The sequence below is a fragment of the Crocodylus porosus genome, unplaced genomic scaffold (assembly GCF_001723895.1).
Source record: "Crocodylus porosus isolate Cpor-Errol unplaced genomic scaffold, CroPor_comp1, whole genome shotgun sequence".
NCBI lineage: Eukaryota > Metazoa > Chordata > Crocodylia > Crocodylidae > Crocodylus > Crocodylus porosus.
Window position 1 is genome coordinate 8,579,512 of NW_017728927.1, and position 12,568 is coordinate 8,592,079.

General features: G+C 47.6%; 1 protein-coding gene and 1 long non-coding RNA gene across 2 annotated transcripts in view; both read left to right on the top strand.

Annotated features, from left to right (window-relative positions):
* Positions 1–12,568, top strand: part of CACNA1H (calcium voltage-gated channel subunit alpha1 H) — a 398,447-nt gene that overhangs the window by 140,315 nt on the left and 245,564 nt on the right. The window lies entirely within an intron of this gene.
* LOC109314646 lies at positions 272–12,305 on the top strand. Its single transcript, XR_002102329.1, has 3 exons — positions 272–282; positions 12,119–12,125; positions 12,221–12,305. It is a non-coding gene; the product is annotated as an uncharacterized LOC109314646 (long non-coding RNA).

Genomic DNA, 12,568 nt, shown 5'->3' on the forward strand with positions numbered 1-12,568 from the left:
TGCTAACCAACGTAGCACTGCCAAGCCTATAAGGGTGCTGCAGACAAGGTTCTGCTATCTTTTGTTTGACCAGCTCACACAAGTGGAAAAAGTCTTCTTTGCAAGCTTTCAGGTTCAAGCACCTTTCTTCAGGCAGAAGGGTATTTCATAGATTTCATAGACATTCGGGCTGGAAGGGACCTCGGGAGATCATCGAGTCCAGGCCCCTGCCCAAAAGGCAGGAAGTCAGCTGGGGTCATAGGATTTGTACCCGAAAGCTTGCAAAGAAGAATTTTTCCAACTGTTTTAGTTGGTCTAATAAAAGATAGCAGATTTTACCAAAGAACCTTGTCTGCTTTCAGTGACTTAGGACACTTTCCTTTGGTGTTTTGACTCTCATGCCATTTCCACTTGCTCCAGAGGATTTTCCGTGTCCTGCCTTTTGTTTTGGAGTTCAGTGGTTTAGATGATGGTCTTAGCATTCCACATTGCCCAAGTGATTTGGGTGTTCAATTGTAGTTTTTCCAGCCTTTTGCTTTTTTTACTGTGTCCTTTGCTGCTTTAGTTTGATGTGCGATACTTAGGGACTTATTTAATGGAAAAAACAAGAACTGGCGATCTCTGTGATTGCCATGAAAAATGGCATCGGCTGTGATATTCCCAGGAAACCAACCAAAAACTCCCCCCAACCCTTAATAAAAGTAAAAAGTCAGCTCCCCAGTGGGAGGCAGTGCACGAGGGGCACCGAAATGATGGCTGCCCCTTCGTGCCTCCCCACCAATTGGTGCTGAAGGGCAGCCAGCAGTCAAGATGGCGGCCACCCCCTCGTCCCGTGTCCCCCCAGGGCCTCTCTGCCATTGGTGCCAAGGGGTGGGGCCATGGTGAAATGACCATGAAATTGACTCTTTAGGCCCCAACCAAGCCTCAAAAATGGCTTTCTGTCACCATGAGTTAGGTATGTCCCTAGTGATACTATGCTACATAGTCATTGGGGTTTCATTTTTGCACCAGAGTTACAGCATCTTGCAGCATTTGTCTGTTGATGCTCTTCAAAGCCTCTTGAAACTGCTCTGCCCATTGCTCTTCTCCAGACTATTAACCTGATAATATCCACCGCTGCAGCGCAACCGATTGATCTGTGAGTCTCACCCAGATTCCACTCTTTGTTAAATGGAGTCAAGCTGAGCGAGCCTGCTTTGGTAATTAGTACCTTTGCTTAAAAACGAACTTTCAGGAGGGACAACACATTTTAATGAATTAGGGTCAGACTGAGTAATTCCCTGCAAAAAGAATGGGGTAAGTAACTCTGAAAATGTCCTAACTTTTCAAAATGAAATGCTTTCATTCAGGAAGCCTCAAATGCTTCATTTGGGTATTTTGAAAATGTCACTTGTTGTTTCACAGATTATTTTAAAATTAAAAATGGACCCAAATTGAAAGAGGAAAAAGAGAGAAAAGGTTTAATAAGCCCCATGGGGAATGAACCAGCACAGCTCAGTAACCAGGAGCACTCTGCAGCATTTTTTGGGGTGCCTGATCAGGAGTTTTGGGTTTTGGATCAAGCTGTAGAAGGACAAGTGAGAAGCAGTTTACTGTGATACTGGGGCTAAACTGTTACAGAACTGGATCTTTACATGGCATTTATAAGGTTTTTGTGTAGGATAGCAGGAAAACCTGCAAATTCTGGACTTATTTTGCACACCTTTGCACTGGTGTCCATCTAGAGTAGGAGCTGGCAAATTATGGCCCATGGATTTGATCCAACAGAACCATTGGATCTGGCCTCCAGACCTGGCAGGGGGTCAGTAGTGTCCCAGTAGCAAGGGTTTTGCCTCCTCTGGTGGGGAGAATTCCCTTTCTTGTCATCAAGTGGCAAGGAGAAATGATGGCAGTGGTGGGGACTGGGTCCCAGTGCTGGCTGACTTTGGCCACTCTGATTTGACTGCTGATCTAAAGTGACTTAGAAGTCAGTAAATTTTCTCTTGAATTTGCACCTGTGCAAATTAAAACTGAGGTGTCTCTGGCCATTACAGCCCAGCCCACTCCGAGCTGCTCTCTCCACGGGATCTTGTGAGAATGTAAGGAGTCGGTCATGATTTCTCTCGCAAAACCCTGAGTAGGCTCCATGCACAAACGTATCGCACGGTTTCTTACACAAGTTCCTTGCAAGGAAACAAACACAGAAAGCAAGATAAAGGGCTGTTTTCCCATTGTTTAAATTAAATTCAGTGGGGACCCAACTCTGCAGTGAATTACAGGAGATGTTTTCAGGTTTCTAGTACCTCTGAACACAGTAAGGTTTATGCAAGAAATGCATTATGGCTAATGATACGCTATAGCGACAGTTGTCTAAACAATACTGGGAATAAGTCATTCCCATGCCAGACTAAGAGCAAATGGGAAGCAAAGCCGATGCCTTTGTGACGCTTTTTATTTATCTGCAGCTAGTGCAAGTAAGTGCTGCTTAAGTTAATAACTAACGAGCTACATCTAAATAGGAAATGCTGCCCTTTGGACTCGAGGCGGCTTTTCTAGACAGCTCCTTCCTGCAGGCCCCTGTGAAGTATTGGAGAAGTGGCGCTTGCGAGTTTTAGACCTGTTCTGTCTGAGGCTAGAATCGAAAATTGCCTCTGAATTTTTTTCTTTTCCACAAACTGTTTTAAAAGTTTAATGAACTTTTAAACCTCTGTGGCTGGAAGGACCTAGCATAGAAAATCCATGCATGTAATTAAGCTTCACAAACGTACACGGTGCAGCAGCGATGAGCCGTCGAGTCTATTGACTGTGGCAGGAGTCTTGCTTTCTACAGTGTGAGTGGGAAAGCTGAGCCTCCTTCCCCACGCGCCGGGAGGGTCTCTTTCTCGAACTTGCCGACGGTGGTTCAGTCTGGTGAATGAGAGTCAAGGCTCAACCTTGCTTTTTTTTTTTTTTTTTATTGTGGATAGTTTGCCTCCCTTTTAAATGCCTCAGTTTCCCCATTGAAGAAAACTGGGCTCCCATATAGTCAAGTCCTGAAAAGGTGTAAAATAGTAGATTCTGTCTGAGAGAGGGGATGATCATGGATCCCTGTGCGACTACAAAGCAGGCTTCCTCGGATTTTGCAAATTATATCCTTCAGAGGGGCTAGTCTTTGTCTGCCTCCGTGTTCAGCAAGCACCTGGCAGGCTTTAGGCACAGCAGTAATCTAAATAATTATAATGATTATTGTAACTCCTGTCTGCTTCAGAGAAAGTAAAGTCATTACAATTTACTGCGGAACTTCAAATGCATAGTAGCTAGGTTTTTCCAAGATGAAACGGGGTAAAATTAAAATTTGCAGCCGCACCTTGCTTCACCCAGCCTCAGGCTTCGACAGTGAAGAGCTGAACAGCCTCCCCTGTTGATGGCTGCCCATTTAAAAGCTGCCACTCATTAACTTCAAAGTAGACCAGATTGAAAAGGGAAAATAACCTTTTCTTCCTCCTGGCTGCTCCATAGCAGCCCAACCAGCGTTACCTCTTTTTATGAATCCTAGTGGATCATGGTTCGGGGGCATGGGAAGCTACAGCTGACCTGGTAGGAATCTCCATCTGTGTCCAGTCTCCTGCATCGTACGTCTGCTGTGTTTTAAGAAACTCTGGTTGCAAGAAGGACTTCCTTGCTTGCTGAAAGACTGACCTGAAGCTGCTTTTCCCCACTTCCAGTATGACTTCACAAGGGATTGAATAGCAGCCTCCAGCTCCCTGCAGGGGGGCTGCAAAGAGGATGGAGCTGGACTGGTCTCAGTGGGGGCAGATGCCAGGACAAGGAGCAATGGGCTCAGGCTGCAGCAAGGAAAGTTGAGGGTGGAAATTAGGAAAAACTTTCTCACTAGGACGGATAGTAATGCACTGGGACAGGTTACCCCGAGAGGTGGCATCTCTATCCTTGGAGGTTTTCAAGACCTGGCTTTCACTGGGATGATATAGTTGGGAGTGGTCCTGTTTTCAGCAGGGGGTTGGACTACATGTGACCTCCATAGTTAAAGAAAAAAAATACATTACATCTTTTCATAACTTCTACCCAGGGCTTAGCTCCTCCTTTGCAGAGTAGAGGAACTGGACACCTTCGAGTTTTTCATGGTGTTTTGCTCCTGGGTGACTGAATGCTGGACCATAGTATAACCGGGGTGGGTGAGAGGGATGCTACTAGTGCCCGGTGCCCATTGCGGGGGTGTGATACTGTCCCAACCGCTACCTCCGGGAGCGATTCATGGATCATTTACAAAAGTGTGCGATCATTTGTAACGGGAAGAGGGTACCGCAGGCCGAAAAAGAGGGTGGCTCTTGCTCAAGTATAATGTTTCCAGCTGTATGTCTGAGCTGCGTTCTTAATTGCGATCCAGAGATGTGTTTCTCTTGTGTTTGGTTTTTTTAAAATCAGCTGTTTTATAAACTTGTAAACAGCTCAACTTACTTGTTCTTCAGGTGTCTCGGGAAAGCTCGCTCAGCAGGTCTGGGACGCGAGCCCTCAGACCTATGCTTTCCCATCTCATTGAGCAGGGCTGGGATTAATTTTACAGGCCAAACAGCTGAGCCTCAATTAAGTCAGTGACGCACTGAAAGAAAAGAAGAAAAAAAAGGAGAGCGAGGGAGAGAGGGAAGATTGTCACTTTAGGTTGACAAATGATTAGCATGTGATGGGTAGATTGTCAAAAGCAATTAGATAAAAGATTGACTGTTCCCCCACACACGAGGAATCGCAAGCTTTGGGATGTGGCGTCTGATGTACGCGGTTGGCGAATACTCTGCATTTATGAACTCAGATGAGGAAAGCAAGGAAATCCCTCTCTTGCAGTTCAGTCATTTTTAATTGCCAGGATGCCTGCAGAATGATCCGTTCTGTTGCCAGTAACCCCCTCGCACCTTTTGCAGGCTGGTATTTTCAGGAGCGTTTTCCATCCCCGCCCCAGCTCCGCTTTGGAATAGGGCCTTGTAATGGAGTGCGAAATACTGTTCCCTCCTTATTACCGTGTCCTTTTATCAGCATCCTTTTGGCAGCATGCAAAGCCAGATGTTTTCAAGTGTTTTAGAGCATGTTATTCGGGATCCCTGGCTCTTTCACAAGCTGATGAGAAGCCGAGGTCTTGGGTACGCCACCTTGGACGTCCGTGAAGGGCATCCGTCTCAATTCTGATCATACAGCGCTGTCAGAAAGCCCTACTTTAAGGAGAGGAGTGACATTTTGGCTTACACTGGGGCTGTGAGTTGAGTGCGTGAAGACTGACTTGCTTTTCAGGGCCTTACAAGCAGTAATGGGCAATGCGTGATTGTGACTTCAGGCGTAGCCCTAAGCAAAGACTGTCACCAGAAAGCCTTGCAGCTCTCATGCATCCTCCTCCTCTTTCTTGCACCAAAAGGGGAATAACGTAATGCTGGCCCAGACCCCACTGCTGATGCAGAGAGGGGAGAAGTGGCACGTAGCCCACTTACTCCTGCCCTCTTGGACCCGGAGCCGAGTTAACCCCCTTCCCACATGCTAGCTGGGGAGGAGGGGTTACACACACGCTTGCTGCTTCTGGAGGCCGTGGGATTGACGTCGTAGTCGGAGCTGGAAGATTTTAGTAGATGGGTTTTAAATGGGCAGGTTTTGTCGACACTTGGTTTCATTTTCGCTCCATAACACTCGGGGTAAGCTGCTCGCCCAGGGGATGTGTGAAGCGTGGCAGGAATCCCCTGCAGTTCCTGGCCAGCATCCCCCCTATTACGCCTCCACGAGCAAACTCCTGTCCCGGCTCACGCGCAGGTGATCAGATGTGATCAGCAGCCCTTGTTGCCATGTGTGATGAAGCGAGGCGCCTTCCTCCTGTGCAGGCAGGCAAACGAACCGATCTAGGCTGAGAAAAATGGATGTTGCTGTCAAAATAGCCACAGCAGCTCTATTCTGCGGCGGGGGGGATTGAAACAAAACCACAAAGAAAAAGGCCTGAGTGTTTAAAGGGCCCAGTGCATCTTAACAGGGGAACCAGCAAAAGCGATGCTGCGTCCCAGTTCTCTTTGTCTGGGACACGATGAATCCTGGTAACCTGAATTCATGCCCGAGCCCTTTGAGTCCAAGTAATATTAACAGCCACTTTTCCTCTTGCCTGGTCCCAGAAGCCACGCAGCAGCTAGATGCACAGCTTTTAGACTTTGTTGGTCCAATTTTTTTTTTTTTTTAAGCGTGAAGATTTTCCATTCAATTAGGACTGAAATGCCTGTCATCTTAGTAATAACTTTGTACCAGGGCACGTATATTCTCTCTCATATGTTCAAAGGGCAGAGGGAAGATGAGTGGATTAAAGCAATGCAAAGGGAAGATGAAGGAAGTGCTGGGGTGGGAGAGACCCAATGCATTGCACTCGGATGCTGAAAACATCCTAAGTGGAACGACTTGAGAGCGCTAATCCCAGCGAGACATAAGGTGTAGCGGTCTTGGGGGGTCTTGCATGCAGGCTTTTCTGTTCCCTTTCACTAGATTCACAGTCTTTGTAGCGCTGAGAATAGTCCCTCCTGCCCCCCAATCTGAAATGAGTGGCATGTGCTTTAATATTACTTATTGTGCGGTACTGCATGTGGAAGCCGCAGTCCTGCACCGGGACCCTCTCGTGCCAGGTGCTGTACAAACATGCAAGTAAAACCAGGCCCTGCTCCAAAGACTTTGCAAGCAAAGTACTAGACGAGGTAGCAGGTGGGTACAGACAGACAAGGAAATAATGCAGCCTTGGTTATCTGCATGATCGCATGGTTTTCTTGCATGAGGTGCCAAGAGTTATTTTTCGGCACAACCTGGCAATCAATGGGCAACCCCAAAAATCATCCAGACGCTGGTGTCAGATAAAGACTCGTGCTTGTGGCCGGGTATCCGCAGCTGCAAGAAACCTGCTCTGCCCACATGATTATAACTCTCACGACAATGATGTTCTTCTTGAAGTGCATGTTACTTCCTCCCAGCCTATGGCTTTATCTCTATGAGAAAGCTGCACTTAAATAAATACATGGGCTTAGCAATGGCTGTCATTAAATTGGGTGTCCTGCCACAGAGACTTAAATCTAACTAAAGGTAGAGTGTGATGGGAAACAGTTTTCTGGTTTCATGATTATTTTTTTTCATTCCAAAGTGAAGGGGGCTTGGGTTTCCTCCCACATTTTTGACATGGTATCGAAGGTGGTGGGATAGAGATGCACATGCACACATATGCAGCTGAGAGAGAAACAGGAGACTCTACCACCCCCCCCCCAGAATAGCTGGTACTCCAATGGCTGGTATATGGGAGACAGAAGCCGTCAGTACAGGGATTTGAACCTGTCTCCCGTAGCCAAGTATATGTTCTAGCTACTGGCCTCTTGGCTGCTCTGTGGCAGGAGAAAGCATCTGCACGGTTGACCAGAAAGTCCATCCTAGATCCAGGAATCCTTCTGTTGAAAGCTTTGCAGCAGCTTGTAGGTTCACATGAAACATTTCCTTTTTTTTTTTTTAAGTTAATTGCCATTTTCTGGTGAAAAAGCCCTTTCCCAGCTGGTTCTGGTTAAGAGCATCTCACTGCAGCTTAGCTCAAGTCAACTCCGTGCTGACTTGTGTGGTTCTTAAAAGTAATGCAAAAAGCAGACAGCCCCATACCAGGCAGCCGGGCAGCCAGCCCCCTCTCTGCTGCTCCCTTGCTTGTTCTCTGTTTTCCTGGAACCTGAAACGTCCTGGGCCCATGCCTCATTTCTATCACAGGCTTGAATTTCAGACGGTGACTTAGGTGGGTGGAGAAAATGAAAAGCAAGTTTTTCTCATCTTCCCTTCTTTTAAACCTCTCAGTAAACACTGCAGGCCAGATCCCAAATGCAGATTACCTTGGGTTTCTCTGTTCTTTGAGATGAAGGCTGTCGTCAGCCATAACCGAAACACAGGAGGAACATAAAAGCAGAGGGAATGCCGGGGGTGGGGACATTAGCTCGCTTATGTATTTGCTTAGATGTTGTCCCTGGGTATTAACATTTTATGCCAATCATGTGCACTCCCAAATCCGACAGACAAGGGACCGTGCGTTGAGAGTGATACGAAGAGATGCTGGAGCAAAGCGTTTTAATTATTAATATTTCAAATGCATTCTTGCAGTGACTTTGGAGAGTTTGGTGATGTGGGCGCAAGGCTTTGCTTTCTCCTGGGCCTCTGTGCTGCAGGGTGTGAGGCTACACGTTTGCATCCCTGACAGCTGAAAAATACCATGCAGGCAGGCTCCATTTGGAGCGACTTTTAGCTGAGACAACACGTTCCTTAGGAGCTGGAGAAGATTAGCTACAGGTGGGCAGTTTTGGCTGGAGACTTAAAAGGGGTTGGAAGACTAAAGGGGTATCCACCCCTCTCTTGGAATTCATGGATGATTAAAGACTGTAGGGGGAAAGGAGCCTCTTCTCTATTCCTTTGTATTATAAGCTCTCTGGGTGCATCTACACATGCGCTTTAATGCGTATTAGCCTATTTAATGCAACTTAACATCACTAAAATACCATGTTATTTAGTTAATGTGCATCAAAACAGGCTAATGCGCATTAAGCTTCACTTAAAAACTGTGCCTTTAGTTAATGCTCATTAAGACAGGCTAACGCACATTTTCCTAGGACCTCACAGTGGAGGTACTAAATTTAACGTGTTCTAACTAAAGCGCATTAATGCACGTGTAGACACACCCTCTATGCCTGATAGATCCTGTGACAGCTGGAGAGACAGCAATGCTGCAAGTCGGAGTGAGCACTGCTGCAGTTTGAGGGACGAGCAGTTTTTGTTCGGATGGTTGAAAACTCCAGGTGTGTGCGTGTGCGTGTATGTGATGAACAGCTATTTAGCATGGATGATTTTATGGAAAGGAAGTTTCTTTTGATGATTCTAGGCTTGCTTCCCTTTTCTACGATGCTGCACTCGCCGCGGCGTGTACAAACGTCCTTAGTCATGACGTACAAGTGTTTGCAACACGCCTGCTCGGAGGGTACAGGCAGCCATAACGAGGATGGGGTTATGGAAGGGTATTGGGGCAGGCTGTTACAGTGCAACTTGTGTGCCTCGATGCTCATATAGCCATAGGAGTGTAACAGAGCCCTTCTAACTTGAACCCTGTTTCATCCATGGTTGAAGTTAAAATGGTTTAGCTGTAGGCCAGCTCGAGGCCTTCCTCTGGGGACAGGCTTTATATCTGGTGTGTTGGTCGCAGGCTTGCTAGATCCTGCACCGGATATGTATGAGAGACTCTTCCCTCTTCCAAAGGGCCTTTCTCCCAGTGATTTCCTCTGGAGGGGTGTGCACCTGCTCCCCCGTTCACTTCAGTGGGTCCTGCACTGACTCGGGGATCCAGCTGACCACAACGGTTGCAGAATTAGGGTGCTGAACACCAGAATCTGACTCTTCCCTCAGCCTGGGTTGGATCTCCTTCACCTGACTCACCTGACCCCCTCTTTTTTCCATATTTGACTTAATGTGAAAGGATCCTGACTTCCTGCCTTAGAGCAGTATTGTGTCATTTGGAAAAAGTCTGCTCATAGATCTGAATCTGGTTGGCTGGCATCCATCCGCACAGTCCTCCGAAACTTAATGTCATGGCAGTGACTTACATCAACTCAGGATGAGGCCTGGGAAGGCCCCTTCCCCCTATCCTTTACCCCTTCCCCTTTCAGCTGGTGTTCGCCAAGTCGGAGCAGGGATCTGGGGTGAATTGGCACCGGCTGTAGTTTGAGCTGACGGCGAACTCACCACCTACCTCGCTGTTGAATTCTTTCAAGAACAGATTTCCCTCGTTACAGCCTGGCTCTAGGAGTCTTCGATAAACTCATCGGAGTAAGACACTGAAATGAGAGGAGGATGTGCGGGCGGGCCCATGGACTCCCCCAGCTGCAATGTTAACGTTTCTTTCAAGTCGGGTTTCATTTGCGTTCTGGTAGCTGGGTGCAGCTGGATGCCGGTGCTGTCCTGGTGTTGCCCCCTTAACTGTGGGTTTCAGTAAATCCCATCTTAACACTAATGTCATTTCCTTGCTTTCGGGAGCGTGGCAGTGCTGTTAAAGTGGAGGGCTGCAGCGGTGCACAAGGACGTGCATGTGGACGCGTCTGCATGTCTCCTAAAAGCGTAGCCCCAACCGTCTGGGCTTCTGGTGTCTACAAAAAGAAGGGTATGATGATACCCCTTTAAGCAGCGCGCTGTCGTACACTTGTGTACATCCTTTGTTCCCGTCAGCTCGATTTCCATCAGGTTCTTCGTATGGCTGGAACTGGGCGCAGCATAACTTTGCAAGCTCAGGGTCTTATTTATTTATTTGGATGCCTTTAAAAGTCCCTATGGGATGTTCTTAGCACAAGATGTTCACTTGAATCCAAGCTGGATGTGAAATGCATCCATGTGTTTGCTCCTTGTCCGTCACAACACTGGAGCCGGAGCAGCTGCAAATAATGAGTAATCTGGTAGAGTCTGCAGCCAGCACGCTTCTCCCGTGAGTCCCAAAGGCCGTGTGTGGGAGGAAGTGACCTGCCCAGGGTCACCCAGGAGGTCGGTGGCAGGGGAGGGAATTGAACTTTGGTGGCCCAGGTTCCAGGCCAGCATCTTTACCATTGGGAACATCCTTCCTGTATGCACCATCCTGTACATAATGGTCCCTCCAGTCCAATAGCCTCCTGTTTCATAGCTATTAATGGACCTGCCCTCCATAAATGTGTCTAATCCCTGTTTGAACCTGGCTATCTAATCTGCTCCTATAACCTCCTGTGGCAATGAGTTCCACAAGCAACTATGCACTTCATTAAAAAAAAAAAAAAAAAAAAGGCACTTCCTCTTTTTTATTTTAAACCTGTCTCCTGCTGTTTTCAGCGCACGGCCTCTTAGTCTGAATAATACTCCTCATCTGCTGCAGTTGCAAGTAGTAGATGCTTTAGAGGGAGAGTACATGAATGGGGCATGTCGAGAGTGACCCACCTCCTGTCATAACACCTCTGGCATCAAACATCATTGGTTTAGGAATAGCAAGATGATGCTTCGCGGACTATTGAATAGTTCCCAATGGACCTGGACAACAAGCTGTGCTTGCATCTGAAGGCTTCAAGGTGTTTTGCAGAGCTTGATTTTGGCCCTGGTTAGGGCAAATCAATTTTACCCACATTGTACCAAAGGCATAAGGAAGTCAAGAGTTTGGCCCAGAGTCTCGTGGCAGGTCTAGGCCAGATCTGGGACAGAGCCAGCCTTCCTCCTGGCAGCTGAGTCCTCGCGCTTATCTTCTGTTCCTATCCAGAACTAGGGACTGCAGGGATAAAAGCAAAGTGGACCAAAAGCTGCTGAGACTCACAGGCTTCGCTCGAACTGCGCTCTTTAAATCTGAGCTGTAACTGCAAGCTGTTTTTTTTCTCACATTTTACCCAGCCACCATTGCAATCAGCACAGAAACAATGTGGCGGGGAGGAAATGCTGATTTAAATGCATCATCTCTCTGGCTCTCTCTTCTTTTTATTCTTTCTTTAAGATGAAAAATGACCCCAGGAGAGGATCTGTCCTCTGAACTCACTTCCATGCGTTATAGCAGGGCACCGTGCCATGGCAAACAGCATATTGGCACTCTTTAATTGGCTATATTATCCCCTTCAGCTACTGTTACGACCAGAGCTGACATGGATCCCTTCATCTCTCAGCGGTAGTCAATATTGCAATTATGGGCTGGAGTTGAAGTCAATTATATCCATTATATCTTTCGACTACAGCTGATATTGCTACTCTGTCTCTCCAAGAGCGCGGTCCTTCCAGCCGGCGGTGCGCTGTTATTTTCTGTAGCGCCAGAATTACAGGTGGCAGCTCCTTGACGCCAAAAGTACATTACCTCCCTGCTCAGCTCTGCCTGCTTTTGCATCTACGCTTCCCGTTACCAGCTGCATCGGTGGAGGCATCGCGAGCCGACAGCCTGGCCTCCGAGCAGATGCTTGACAGCCCATAAAAAGCCCCCTTTTTTCATGAACAAATTTAGCAAATGGAAGCAGCAGGCAACGGCAGCACCTGTGACATAAATGGAGAAATGCTGATTGGCTTCCTGCAGCTGGTGGGGCGGGCAGGACAGACATGTCATGGCTTTCATGGCTGGGGGGAATCCCAAATAACACGGGACGATGGGGACGCCTGGAGAAACGAGATTTGTGGTTGCGCCGTATTGTTGCATCTGGGAGGTGAAGCTGCCAGCTGCGCACCCGTGGGGATGTGACCCCCGTGAATGAGCCATGCTTTCCCCTCTGAGTCGGTCTAATACAAGATAACAGGTTTCCCCAAAGAGCCTTGTCTGCCTACATCCTTAGGCCAACACGGCTACAACCAACACCCCTGTATACTTTACACTTAGCGCGCACTCCTGAATTGCATCTAACGACCCTCCAATAAAGCTCCAACCCCTTTGAAATTACTCTCGTCCTGCAAGAACCGGGGATAGCTCGTGACTGGAAATGAGTCATTTTCATAGATTTCATAGATTTCATAGACATCAGGGCTGGAAGGGACCTTGGGAGATCATCGAGTCCAGCCCCCTGCCCAAAGGGCAGGAAGTCAGCTGGGGTCATAGGATCCCAGCAAGATAAGCATCCAATTTACT